The 15,156-nt window shown below is 37.8% G+C and overlaps 1 protein-coding gene across 9 annotated transcripts in view; it reads left to right on the forward strand.

Moving 5' to 3' along the window:
• Nucleotides 1-15,156, forward strand: part of TULP4 (TUB like protein 4) — a 177,042-nt gene that overhangs the window by 27,518 nt on the left and 134,368 nt on the right. The window contains exon 2 of one of the 9 annotated variants that reach the window (XM_055714344.1): nt 9,021-9,208. The exons of 7 other annotated variants lie outside the window; for them this stretch is intronic. The gene's annotated coding sequence lies outside the window, so the exon portion shown is untranslated. Of the gene's footprint in view, nt 1-9,020; nt 9,209-13,616; nt 14,124-15,156 lie in introns of those variants that run through there. One more of the 9 variants, XM_055714348.1, reaches the window with a different exon arrangement.

Raw genomic sequence — 15,156 nt, forward strand, 5'->3', positions numbered from 1 at the left:
TAAACATGATGCTTCAAATTGTGAGTTATTTGCCCTAGAACCCATTCACATGGAGTATCTTCTGCAGAATTTTTCTGGTATTTACAAACAAAGTGGGCAAAAGCTTAGGTTTTCCTAGAGTAGGTTTGTTTAGTCTGTATTTGATTCTTTTTTTCTTTTCTCTTTTTTTCTTTTCTTTTTTTGTAGTCTAAATTCTGAATTCCTTACTGATGAGTCTAATTATTAACAAGACATTCTCTCATGCTGGTGATAAGTCTAAATCTGCCTTGGGACAATGACTGCTTTCTTAGCATGATGTCAGTAGAAAGCCTGAAAATGCTGCCACACAGCAGCTTGCTTTCTCAGCTAGAAAAAAATGTTTATTGTCAGTACCTTGTTAGATCCTTATTATCGTAGAAATTGATTGTATATAGTACAGTCGTAGCATCCTTCAGTCAGATGCCCTGGCTCTTTGTGGTTATACCTGCAATCAGCAGGGTATCATTGTGTGTTCATAGCTTGAGCATATGAAGATGTATTTTGCTGAACCTAGGCCTTGCTCAGCCGGAAAGGTTGCTTCCTGCTTTCCACTGCTTGTTTTTGGTGGATATTTGTGTCGTGCAGAAACAAAAATGAAACAAAGGTGTTGGTATTATGCACAGGTTTTGGGTTGAGACAGGCATATTGGTTGTCAAAGAGGTATTTTTTTTGTGTCCTGTCCTGTTCCCCCAGCCCCAGTCATGGTATATGATTACAGTAATAACCAAAAATGTGGCTGGAAAGAATCTAGCATGTTCTCTTTCCTCTCAGAAGTTTGCAGTCTGTGTTTTTTTTTTTAAGGCAAACACCTACTGTATACTTCTATCGGTTGGGTCTTTATGGGCATAATATGAAAGGAATCGCTGCCATCCTAATTTTTTCATCAGCATTTTAACTCTGTTTTGCTTAATTGTACATTGTTTTTCTAATAACATGCTTCTATCTCCCTGTGTGAACTTTATATCTAATTTATTGAGACAGGATTGTCTTGCGTGGTGGATTTTGCGAACATGTAATTTCTGATGTTAAATAATTCAAGATTTCATTGGTGTGCTAATAAAAAAATGCTTCAATAACTTCTGGGTTTGCTTTCAAAAATTTTTTTTTAGTGTAAAAGTGTCTTACAAATGCTGTTGCTAGACTGAAGGACCGATTCTCCCACCCCTCTCCCCCAAACCCTATATCCCTGCTAAGCTAATTAAACATCCCTTGTGCTGGTTGGCAGATGACACTCTACAGTGTGCATGTGCAGGCTGTTGGCCCGTTTACTCGATCCAGGAAATTGATACCATGCCTGAAGTCTGATTTGGGCCTTTTGCCCAAGAGCTTTAGCATCATGGCTTCAAAATAAAGCTGCGTGAATTCCACATGTTAATCTAATGCTCTTTTATCCCGTGAACTACCTGCCTGTTCTCAGTATGACCTTAATTCACCCCGTTTTCCCAAAAGGAAACTTTCTCCTTGTGTCTCTGCTTTCCTCTTAAGAGGGATTCCCTCCAGCTCTGTCATTAGCCGCAGGAGGGGGATTAATGTTTGTTGTGACCTGATGGCTCAGCTGGAAGGTAGCATATCAGTCACTGGTCAGGTTCAAGCCAGCTTCTAAAGGTTGACCTGCTGCTGCCATATGACACTGCAGGGTTTTGCAAATAACCATGACAGTTTTTCTTCCCATGTGTGCTTACATAGCTGGCTTTGAATGGGGGAGAAGAAGAAATACTGATTTCTGCATAGCTCCTCTGTTATGAACCTGACATACACAGTGTTCGTGCCATATTCAAACACCTGAAATCTTGTGTATGTTGAGATTTGATGTATGAAGACTATCTTTTCCTGAAGTTTTAAAGAAATAAAACTAGTAAGTCTAAAGGGCTGTAGTAGACAAAATGTGTGAAGTCTGGCTGTGGCAGTTTGATATGTGACAGTTTTCTCCTGCTGTACTTGGTAGAGGCTATCACCAGTCCACTGCTGAAGGATTAGAAGAGAACGTGTGCCTGTGCCTCATGCAATTTATTAGAATTTGGCTTTTTAGCTTGGTCTTATCTTCATTGTCAGCCTTTAAACTGAGATTCAGGACCTTCTTGTGTGGTGGTGGAAGTGCAGATATAGGTCCGTAATGGAGGAGGAGCCTTTCTGACAATACCATAGTGAAAAGTCTTCTTTTACTACAATATGTTAAAGAGCATTTACAGGGCAGCTAAAAATGGATATGAAAAGATACTGAGTTTAAGTGGAACTTTTTGTCTGTCTGTTGTAGCAAATGTAGCCTTTAGCATAAATTGTCAAATTTAAATAACCTAGCTTTGCTAATGTCTGAGTATATATTGCTTAAATATTTTTTGCTGAAGTTTTAAAAGTACATCATATCACTGAGATGAGGAAAATTGCTGGGTAAATAATTGGATTCAGTTTGCTGAAGGGGCAGATCAGCTTGCAATAGATTTTCTTCAGTAGGCATAGATGGAAAGGTGTGTGCTTATTTCACTATAGTTTATGTCAAATAATTTTTTTTCAAGGAGAAATTGAAAAGGATTGTTTTCCACTTAAAAACTGTAATAAAAATGAAATGTGATGTTGAGATCGGCTATTTCTAGTGATGTAGTGATATAATTTCAGAAAGTCATCTCAGTTCACTAGCTAAAGATAATGCTTCCTTTTATTTAAAAAAAAAAAATTAAAACCATCACTAATAGAGGCATATGAATCCAGAACATCTAGTGTAGTTGTATCTTATTAGTAACATTCTCTAAATCTTATAAAACATGGATTTGTGTAAATGGAATTCTAGTTTCCTTTGAAGCTAACTTGATACTTGTGGGTTTGAAAGATAATCCTAAAATGTAATCCTTTAAAATATTGCAACTTATTTTTGCTATCCGCAGCAACATTGGTGACATTAGATTTGACGGTTGGCAGTGGTAACTTCTTCTAGGCTGGGTCTTGGAACACTTCAGAGTAGGTACTCGCAGTGTTGCATATGTATATACCGTGTGTCAGTGGTGCATATGTGACAATTTGCAGAACATCTGGTCCAGAAAAAGAGAAGGACCATTTATTGTTCTTTAACATCAAATATGAAAATCATCAATCTGAATATATATCTGGTTAAAGAATGTAATTGCTTAAATGTGAATGTATTATATAGCATTAAAGTTAGAAAAATGAAATATCAAATAGGAGGTATAAGCTATGTTTAATTGCAGATTAACATCAGTTTAAGGTTACTATCTAGTAACAGGCTGTCTTTCAGAAAAGAAGTAGAAATGCAAAATTGAATTAAAATTGTGTATTTAAATCAAGTTTCTTTGGTTGATGATTGAAATGGTAACTATTCTTGGTTACTGTAAATCATTTTGAATTAACCTGGCCTGACTATCCATTTGCAGTGAACTGCAGGAAAAGTGGTTTGACACAAAATGTGTTTCACCTAATGTTGACAGATATGTTCAAATAACAAAAAAACCCCAAATAACAAAAAGAGCAAAAAGCAGAATGTTGGTTATGGCTTTTCCTGTGGATCCAAAATGTAAGTTTTTTGAAGCAAAGTGGAAATAAACAGGAAGACATCAGATGAGCCACACTCAGTGGCGATAGGATCATTGCACAGACTGGACACCGGTAATGGCAAATTCTTGCTTCTTGTTTCGATGCTGTCTTTCTCTTAAGTATTAAGGAGGATGCTCCAGCTCCATCCCATGGGGAGGTTCCATGGTGCAGCTGAGCTGGTCTAACATCTTGCTGTTTGTGAAATGTTTCCCAGCACTTAGGTCTTGTGGGTCCTGCCTGCTCCTTTGTGTCACCTCTTGACACTCATCATTTGACCCCTCAGTGAATTGGTCCAGCTCCATAAGGCCACAGAATACGCCTCACTTTTTTAGTATTTATTTTCTGATTTTTTAAGAAACTGGGTCTGCACAAGGAGATGTCAGACAGGCACCCAGCAGTGAACAGAGGGATGAGGGCACAACAGGTCTAGGAAGACAAATTGGAGTGGGTCGTAGCGGTAGCAGAGGTTAAGAAATCTTTCTGTGGCATAGGCTGCTTTGAACAGTTTGCTTGTCTTGCAGGCCTGTACCTTTAGTTTCCTGATCTGTTGCAACAGGAATCATACTTACTTACATTACAGCATTGCTGAAAAGACTTTTGAGATGTGTGCTTTCAAGGTGTTGTAAGTGGTGAGAAAGATCTTATAGAAGCAATCCTGCCTTACTGTATACTCAAGGTACTGGTACTTTTGCCATAAAACTTCATTTCTCAGGAGATGTGATGTCATAAAGCTGTTGGATTACCATTGATGATGGTAATTCTGCCAGTCACATTATCAGCTCTTCTGTTGAAGAATGACGAAGCTCTCTTATTATTAATGATTTTGTGGGAAGAGCAAGGCTAGCTGTTTGAGTCATTGAAGGTTGCTATGAGAAACCAGTAGGGTTTCCGTAGGGCATACCAATGTAATTATAGAAGCTTCTTTTGAAAATGTATAAGCTGTCAATTACTTCTAGCTCTACGTCAGAGCGAATAAAACAATAACAGATGTTGAACAGAGTGGATGAACTATGTGTATCCTGATTTTCTTTGCAACTACATGTGGCCTTCCAGAAGATAGACTTGGGTTTGCTTGTAGTCTGTTAGATCTCTGGCCGATCTGGGTGCAGTTCTGAGAAGCAGCGATAAAGGGCATTCACTTTCAATCTGTAGCAGTTGCTTTGTACTTCGGCTTTTGGCTCTTGTAAGGAGAGCAACAGATTCAAGAATCACAGAATATGTTGCATGGGGGAATGTTATGGAACTGCTAAGTGCCTTGCTATGCTCTGCTTGAAATTTTTGATAATTAAAATGTTTGAAGCATTGAGAGGGAATAATCCTGCAGTATCTGTAAGGCTCCACATAAGAAACAAACACAGTTTTGTTGTAGAACTTCCCAGTGTATGTACTCCCCATCCCAGCGGGAGTCTTGACTGCCCAGCAGAAGATGCTCTCTGTAATCGGATCCGTGCAGCTCTGCATTGCTGTGGTACATCTGTCTAGAATCTAGCAGTGTCTTGCTTTATTTTACTGTTCATATTGCTCTCTGTGAGATGGATTTCTTCATCTGAAATTAAAATTTGTAAACATGCAAGTACAAACTAAAGCTTGTGAATTACATTTATAAAAAGCCCCATTATTGGTTTCAGTCAACCGAAATACCAATTTAACATAGTTTTGGGATGTGAGCTTTAGCTTCTCAAGCTTTTTAGTCAACGTAAGATATGAGGTGATAGTTTTAGCTCTCCAGCCTTATTTGCTTACATTGGTTACAAGGATTCAGAAAGTACTTTGCTTCAGATGCTAATTGTAGTTAAGCAGCTAAAAAGAAATCTGTTATTTTATTGATATTTTGCCCTTGGGGTGGGGGAATCCATGAATCTTGTTAATCCTGTGTCCTACTTCCTTGATATCTAGCAGAAATAACAGCAGAAAAAAAATTAATTTATGCAAGATAATTAAATGGACCAGATAGGCATCACAGACAGTTCATGGCTGTATTGGAATACCGAGGGTAGAATCTCTGTCTCTACATGGATGGAAATGGGAAAGAAGTTTTAGAGAGCTCCTGGGCCTAATTCTATACTTCGATCATTCTTGAGAGCGAGCCAAGAAAAGTTGGTTTTATTAGCGGGCCCCTTAACCCTTTGGGGTGTACTTGCTTAAGGACTTGGTGTCCAGCAAGGATGGACAGGAAAGGATGGAATTTGTTTTATGTTTTTTGTGGCTATCCATCAGCAAAATGTTGTTTACTCCCATTCTTAGTGATAGATTTTGGATGGACTGTTGTAGGAGTGACACTGTGAGGAATATTTGGAAGATATAACTGACACACTGCAAATCTGTCAGGTGCATTAATTTGTAAAATTATTCCTATATGATAATAATCTTTGGGGGTTTGGCTTTTTCAAGATTATTGTGGAACATTTATCCATTCACTGTCCATGTTATAGTTATTTTAAAGATATATTTCATGTTTGGAACAGTGTCTGCTACTTCCATGTGCTCTCTGATGGCTTTGCAGTTTTATTAATGCACTGAAATGCTCATCTTGGGAACATTATGGATTGATTACTTATCCTTCTTCCAGATAATCCCAACAGCCTTTCCGTATCCTACTTTGACCAGTGGTACAAGCATTACACAGCCCTTACACAAGAGAAATACGTTACAATATGGACACGAGGAGAAATAGCATTGGTAGTAATATGGCTGTTGCTGTGATGGTCTACAGTTATAAACAAGACAGGATATTTATTTGTAATTAGAAATATTAGAAAAAAATAGGCTGATTTCAGGCGAACATACAATCTTTGTGTTATATGCAAAGTATAACATTTTTCTTTTTTTTTTGTTTCATATCTTACATCATTTTAATCAAACAGTCCAATGCAGATTTGGTAGGTTGACAATCCAGTGAAGTCAGCATCTGTATCAGGTATTATTTGAGGTCTTAGAACCACTAACTACAATTTCCTATATTTAATTTAGGTTTTTCATTCTTTCAATACTTAGTAATAGAATTTTTGTATTCTGACAGTGTAATTTCTGTTTGTTCATCAGCTGTCTTTGTTTCATGCTGTCATTCAATAGCACAGTAAGTGAAAACTAAAACATCATTTTAGTTAGTGGGGTAGAATTTTCTTAAAATACCATTCTTGAGTTAATTTCAGAAGCTTTGTATCAGCTTTATGAAATACTGTATGTTTTACCTTTTTGTCTAAGTCATGTTTTGTGCATCTGTCTACTACAGATCAAATGTAATGGCTCTTTCAAGCAGATGCTGAAGTGTTGATTTCATCGCAATCTAGCTAGTATAGATAACAAGAAAGCATACAGTTTTCTTCTGGTAACCTGTTATTCTGTGGTTTGTGTATAAATACACAGTTAATGAGAAATTATTGAGGTGTCATGACAGCATTAGGTGTTGAAATAGTATACTATCTTCTGTTCCTTAAATCTATGAAGAAACTGGAATGTACTGATCCTCTTAAGCTATAGAATTGTAATCCTAAAAAGATTAAAAAGTTTTCATGTAATTTATTTTAATAGACTTTGTAAGCTCAAGGGGACCACTGACACTGAAAGATTATGATGTTACCTTGCCAAGCTGCTTACCACAAAAAGCAGCAGAATTTTCCTTGAGCAGTTTGCAAGCAGACTTTTTCAATACAGAAGAGGAACCTGTAGTACAGATGTTGAGTTTTATAGAGGGAACAATCAGAGTGGATTGTGTTGGTTGGTTTTTTTCCCTCTTGATTGTTCTGCTGTTTTACCCCTTCACATAGACATACAGAAGTAGCAGTTAGTATAGTAAATACGAGGGTTTTAGACAGCTGTAGAGGTACTTTGTGAAGTACTTCATAAAAAAATTATTGTACTAAACCAAGTTTGTCTAAATATATAGTAATTCTAGGCATAGAAGGAAAGAAGCGACTGTATGTAAGATAGCTTTAAAATTTTAGGTCAAAATTAAATTACGTATGAAATGACCTCAGATTGGTTTTATCTTACTATTATTATTACGTTTGGCTAGAATCTGCAAACATGACGGAATCCTAAGGAATTTACAGTCATGTTAAAAAAAAAGGGGGGGGGGAAGGGCAACCTGGCAACCTTTGCATGAGCCGGAGTATGGCCTATATTTGTCAGATTTGGCAGAAGCAGCCTGCTAAGTAGCACATCATCTACTAAATCCAATCATATTACTTCAATGATATTACTTCACTAAATCCAAATTTTTCAAAATGAAGTAGAAAATGTGTGAAGCTGACATTGTTCAGTTGAGTCAATCTTTTCTCTGGCTGTCTTGAAAAGTTTGCTATCTTCAGATGAAGATCCTTGTGCTCCTTGGGAAAGGTAGTAAGGTGAAGCTTGGCAATGGGAAAGAAGAAAATCCAAACAAATAATGCCAGTGAGGGTTTTTTCCACATGTTTAATTGTGGGTAGCTTTTGCTTTGTGTGTATGTGAATGCATCACACAGTCTGTGTGAATATTTATCTAAAAGGCATAGATTTAACTGCAATAATTAATCTTCCTTTTTGATTTTAATGCTTTGTAGATGCTGAATCTGAGCTTTACCAAACACAAATCTTGTAACCATAGGTTAGGTAAAAATGCATTTAAGGAGGCATTGAGAGTTTTTTGTTAAGGAAAAGAAATAACTGGGTCCAAGAAGTTTGATAGTTACTGCATTTATATAGCTTCCTGGGGAAAAAATGAAATAGAATTAATTACAGAACTAGCTTGGAAGTAGTGAGAATATTACGTTAAAAACCCCACAAATCTGCATTTGTTTACTTTCTTGGTGAAACCTGAATATTCAATGGAGGAGCATTTTCATAACTTCATAGAGATTATAGTTAGAAGCAGGCACTATCTGGTAATTGTACAGTGTTAAAAGAATTACATGAAGTCTGGCTATCTTGGGATGTTACCATGTTAAAAAATAGATATACCAATACAGTATAAAATTAATTATATATTAAAAATTATACTTTTGAAAGGCTTGCTCTTGGCCGATTGACAAAGCTGAATAGGAAGAATCGGCATTTCAGCTGTTTTTTAGGTAATTACAGAAATGAATTTTATAAACAAAATTTGAGCCGTGGCTTTTTTACATTCATAGCATTAAAGTGAAATGTTCGGAATTCCTACTTAAAATAATTCATGTGGCCCCTTGAATATACTTCTCTAGAGTTTCTGGGAATCTTTTTCTGGTCATTCATTTTAATCTGTGATCATTTTAAGAAATACTTTTGTATCATATTTAAGAAAATAGAAGACAGTCCTTGGTAGCTCTCCTTCCAGTGAATACCTCTGTAATCAGCAATTTTTACCTATTATGGGCCTCTTAATATAAAGGTTGTTGTGTCACAGTCGTGCAAGAAGAATGATAGAGGTGTTTGCGACTACAGCATGCTGCTGTTTCTTATCCTCACTTCAGAATTTTATCTGCCTATATCTTTCATATGTCTAGCAGGAGCATCTGGCCAGGATGGTGAGAATTATAATTGTGAAGACTTCTACAAAGTAAAACTACTTGGACACAGGATTGCTTTGCTGATTTACCTAGGTGCAGATCTGCCTTTCAGCTTGCCCACCAGAACATGACTCTGCGTAGAGGACCACTGCTTCTTGCTGGCCTCCTTGCTTCTGTCTGTACAGGTGACCAGTCAACACTTGGCATATTAATGCAGACAGAGCAGCTCAAAAACATCGTTTACCTAACTGGGCACATGCGTGTGCAGCTAATCTCATGTCCTCTGAGTCTTGCTAGTGAAACAACTTGCTTCTGTACGGAAGTCTTGGCTTTGCTGTAAGCATTTATTTAAAGCTCCCGGCTTTTAGAAAGGCCTCTTCAGTGACTCTCGCTTGTCAAGGTTGCCTCTCTAAGTAACCACTCTTTGAGTCTGTCTGTATTCATGGTATTATGTGCCTCTCTTAACCCAGAGACCTTGGCACAACCTTCCAGAGCCTTGAGGAAAAAACATGGAACTTGAAGCAGAAGGGGACAGGTATGGGGAAGTGATGAAGCTCTGTTCCTTAGCTTTGCATCTCTTTTTTTGGTGAGGGCAAGGGTATCCCTCCTCCGCATCTAGACCTCTAAGCAGTGGTTGTGGGGTGGCTATGAGTCCTCCAAACACAGACCGAAACCTTCCGTTATGGCACATTTGAGGGACAGTCAGGACTAGATTTGAGCTCTTGATCCCAAAGGCAAAGACTGAGAAACTCGAGCTTTTTGAAAACTGCAACTCTTGTCTTTCTGCATTCAAATAAATAAATGAATAAGTATATTCAACTCATTGAAGGTCTCCTGTGTGAGAAGTGCCTTGCTTCACAGCTCTAGCTGAGCAGCCTGTGGTGAGCAGAGGGCTGCACAGTGGGAAGCTCATACCCACAATCCACTTCACACCTGTGATGCTGCCTGCAGACATCACCAGGAGCTCCCTCTCTGTAGGCTGACGCAGCATCCTTCCGCACCGCAACACGCTGCGCTTGGAGTGCTTTGCAGCGATTATCAGATTTCTGACTGAAGTATGTCTTGCTGCCCAACAGAAATAATTCTTGTTTATGAGGATCTTCTGAATTTTAAAAACTGGTAGCCTCTATTATTTTCTCCCTTCGTCTCCCCCTCCTTTTTTAAATTTTATTTTTTTGTTCCCAGTGTTTCAGTGCATGTGTCACATACAAAGGTGTGTTGGAATTTTGGGGGAGAATATAAAAACTTTAATGAATGATCATAAGAAAGTATTCAAAGAGCCTGTGGGCAGATATTGGAGATAATTAGGAACTAGCTGTAACTGCTGCAGGCTCAAGGGATGTTTGCAGGCTGCAGAATGTTCCTACGGGAAGGAAATTGCTCTGTAATTACAGACAAGGTCAGTGCAGTCAGTTCAGTGGAAAAGAGATGGTGAGAGCTGGGGCTCCCTCCCTGGAAGATCCTTGAATGTCATTAATGAGACACAGTTGTTACCACTTTTTAAGTAAGTGTCCCCTCAAGTGTACATTGTATAAGCATTTGCTGTGCTGTGAGGGTTGCGGCCCTTCCTTGAGAGAGAAGATTGACACTCATAAGTGAAGGGAATTTCTTGGTCACCCTTCATATTTCTTCTAATCTGTGAAGATTTTGAAAGCATGTTTCAGTGGTGTAAATCTCCATGTTTAAACAACTAATACATGCTATTTGTGCAGTTTTCTTTTCTGAAACAGGTCTTTCAACATCTGTCTGAAGCATTTCAGCCCATTTCAATTTATTTGGCAATGAGACATGATTTCATTGCTGATGAGTAGCTTTGGCTCCAGGACGTTGTGGTAGTGGTAGCCATCTTAAATTCATCCTCAAGAGACAAACTTTGCTTCCCTCCCTTCTGAGGGCAAACACATGACTTCAGAAATACTTGTGTGCCCAGAGTTTGTCATCAGAAGCCTTCAAGTGGCAACACCAGTTGCAAGTACTTCTCCCTTCTGTTTCTCATTTGTGTTGAACAGCTCCATCTTTTCCATTTTGCCAGTGCACCTGAATGTGGGACTGCGCTGGGATGTGTCCGGGATTGATTCAGTTTAAAAAAGAGAAAAGCTTTTGAGCGCAGTTCAAACTGATTCAAACCAAGGCTGCTGTGGTGTCATACCTGCCACTGCCTTGCTTACATTGGCAATAGTGCTGCTGCACATACAGGGTGAGTTCACTGAGGGAAGCTCCCTTAAAATCAAGAGCAGTTTTTGGAGGGTAGGTTTTTGGTTATATCAGCCTTCTGAACTGCACACTTGGAAGACTGCTGGTGCTTCTGTTAGAAGAAGCTGGAGAGCTATGGCTTGTCACAAGGGAAGCTGAGAGTGCCGCTGAATAACAAACCAGATTTGTATTCGTTAAGCTGTTGTGAATCTTAATTTCTGGAATTTTTGATTGGATCATTTCTCTGGTGTAGTTCAGAGTGTAGCGCCTTGAATGCATCCTGGCATCCTGGCTTAAGTGAGGGGCATGATCTGCCATGCGAGAGGTTGAGAAAGAAACGATCAGAGCTGTGGGAACAGCAGTATCTTCCCTTTGTTTTGCAGCTGAATGCTTTGTGTTGTGAATTCTAACCTTCCATTATTTTTCTGGTTTTCTTCCCGCTATGTAAGCATAACAGATCTAGCATTATTTGACTCAGAGATTTCCCATGAGTGTTTCTGACCAGTAACTGATCAAAGGGACTTGCAGCAGTTCTTTTACAAGTGGATATAATATTTAGTCACCTAAAGTATATAGTTGCTAAAATAAGTATTTAAAAAACCAAACCAAAACCAGACAAAAAACCACACCTAAGTTAGATGTTCTCCTTCCTCCATGTTTTGGTAGGTTCTGTTTATCTCAAATATCCTTAGTTTTGAGGCTGAGTCTGTTCTGTAGTGCTTTTATCTTTTCTGACTTATTTTCCCTGCAGAAGTGTTTACCTCACTTCCTCCATAGGCAAGGTTTTTAACAATTTACTGTATTTCATGTCTTCAGGCCTCCATCATTTGGAGACTGTGTATAAATTTGGCAACTCACAATTAATAGCTTCTAATAGTTTGCTTAGCTGTACCACCCTTGGTGTTTTTCTTGAAAATATGTTTCCTGAAGGCTTGTTAAAACTTGTTTCTTTCTTGCTCTTCCTAACTGTATGTTTTTAATTTAACTCCCATTTAATCTGATGGTGTAGTATCAAGCATTGAAAGTGGAATATATATAATAGTTCTAAAAATACAGATAATTCCCTTGTTTTTCATACATGAAAAAAGATCTTGCAGTTTAAAAAACATACACAACATACATATATTGCTTTCTCCCCTATTTACAAGAACCCAGGGGGGTCATTCAGCACATCAGAAATGCCAACTGGCTGCTACAATTTTTTTTTTTTTTCACTTCTCTGAGTGTGTGGTTTGATGGAGTAGATGGTTATAAGTTTGTCAGAGTTTTGCGTTGAGGTAAATTTTGTCAATATTCACAATGAATGTCTGCTGAACAGCCACTAATACAAGCTTTACTTTTGTCAGTCTGCCAACACACACATTTTTCTGTCAGTTTTATTTGCTTAGTTATATATAGGTGCATGTAACTCACATTACAGTGTCTGTATTAATGGACTGGTAGTTAGTATCACAGTGCCTGGTATTATACCTTTGCTACATACCTGTTTCTGTGTAGCTATTCTTCAGTTACCAATCTTTTACATCTCTTGAGTAGTGTGGCTGACTGCCTTGCCCAGGCCATGCAGCTGTCCCCACATAGGGGAACAGCTTCTAGAATTACCCAAGGACAAACATTGTGGAGAGAAAACCATTTAAGAACAAACAGTACAAAAATCAAGCATCTTCTTTTTTTTTTTTTTTTTTTTTTTCTTCTCCATGCTTCTTTCATTTTTCTAGGGGTGAAGAACATTTTTACAACCACTAGTTAGCTTATTGGTATTTGTTTAGAGTCATGTCCTCCAAATTAGTTTTTTGTTGTTGTGCAATACAAAAGAACGGTGTTAACCTCCATGACTTATACCACAACTGAAGGTGAATAAAGTGAAAATAATTAGAAGAGATGAGTGAAAGAAGAGGAAAACGCGTACTTACTCAAGTCAAAACTACATTTTCTCCCTATGGAGCTGGCCCTTTTTTAATGGAAAAAAAAATCCTTTCACTTCCAAACCAGTTATCTTTTCTTGTATGTACTTTAGCCTTTTAGGAATTGAGTAGTTAATTTTGTCAAATCATTTTCTTTCCTTTTGGATGGGATTATTTAATAATTTATGTTACTTCATAAGTTGGACTAAATAAATAACAAAATATATCATCTTGCCAGCTTCTAGGCCTGTAGTATTTATCCTGTAATACAGTGACTGTGTTACAGAATGTGCCAGTTCTGCAGAATAGTGTTCAGCGGTAACCTTGAAGGTTACTCCCACAGTCACCATTTAATAGCTGGTGGGATCACCTGCCATCAGCTTGTGTAGAACCAGTTGTGGTTTGAACCTTCAGAACAAAATGCAAATTTGTGGTCTCACTTTTTTTAAAGCAGCTTGCTTTAAAAAAAAGCAGCTTTGGGTACTGGTGGTGGGTTTTTTTGTTTTTTTTTTTTCCTTCTTAGAGTGTAAAAGGAGGGAATACTGCATTTTCCTTTGACCTGATGCAAGTTTGACAGGAAGGAAATCTGGTTAAGCTGAAAAATCCTGAAATTTGGTAGCCTGACTTTTCAAAGACTCGGTAGCTTACATTTCTTTCCATAAGATGTTTGGGCAGTCAGAATCCTCAAAACACAGTCTCTGAGTCTTTATTTGTTTTGTTGAAGATAATTTAAAAATAATGGATACTCACCTGAATTTTCCTTCTCTGCTTTCCTTACTCTCCCTGTCTCCTTTTATCCTCACCTTCAGATGCTCTGCTCTGGAGCCTTGAGGAGTGGGGTTTTGAATAAACATAAAATGCTGAAGAGCTTGCTGCAGCATTGGTACACTTGGCTGTGCATGACTTCTTTCTGTCAACAGAAGAGACAGCTCAATGAAAGATGCATGAGAACAAGCAAATATTTTTCTGGTTGTCCAACTGTGGCTTAACACTTAGACTTTATGTAAGTTAATGGAAACAGTTAGGAGAGAAAAATGATGAGTTAAATATTGACACTAAAATATGAGAGCCACTGTTAATAAGCTCATTTTTAAAAATTAATACCTGAACTTATTTCTATAATGTGAAAACAGAACTTGTTGTTGATTTTGAATTTGAGAAGGGCTATGCTTTCAAAGCAAGATCAAATACTTGTGGATCTTGCTTTCCTGTGTCTCGGGTCTAGTATGTTTTTGTCTCTTTAGGTATCTGTACTTAAGAAACATTTTACATCGCTGGGCATAGACTCAAAACAATATTAGAAGATGAGTTCAAGTAGCATCTCCCTTTGTTAAAGGGAAAATCCAGAGCAAAAATACTTTCAGCTACGCTTTGAGAGTGAAAGTAGGTAACTGCAGTTTGTTGATACTTAAGTGTCCCAGTAGTGCTAGAAATAATTCACCAGCAAAAATAAGTATTTTTTCAGAATCCAGTGTACTTCTATGATTAGCCCTTGCCCTGCTCTGAAAGAAAAGGTGCATAAAGTTTGATTATAGAAAAATCTGCAGGTAGAAATTTAGTTTGGCTGAGTTTCATCTGGAAGGCCAAGTCCTCTTTATGTGGGGAGCACAAATGGAATTCAGACTAGTGATAAGATCATGCAAGTAACACCTAGCTCTTCTATAATGCTCTTCATCCTAGGCTCATATACATGCTTTACAATAGAGGTAGTAGCCATTACCCTGGTGTTTTCTGGTGGGGAAAAAGGCAAAAAATTTGGTTTTAACATGTGAAAAAGAGCAGAGTTGGGGGACTGCTGTAATAGCAGAAGAAGGGAAAGTGTCTAAATTAGTTACTGATTTTCTTGAGGGAAGACTAGCATCCGAGTCTTTTGATTAGGTTATTTCTTAGGAAATACCGAGTGGGTGGAAATGAAGGGAAGGCGAATGGAAGGAATTAAATCTTAATATATAATATATGTAATCTTAATTCAGCCTATCTTTTGAGTGCTTGACACTACAGTCTTAAAAGTATTTTTTTATCTTGTCTAGTGAATC

The sequence above is a fragment of the Falco cherrug genome, chromosome 6 (genome assembly GCF_023634085.1).
Source record: "Falco cherrug isolate bFalChe1 chromosome 6, bFalChe1.pri, whole genome shotgun sequence".
Lineage (NCBI taxonomy): Eukaryota > Metazoa > Chordata > Aves > Falconiformes > Falconidae > Falco > Falco cherrug.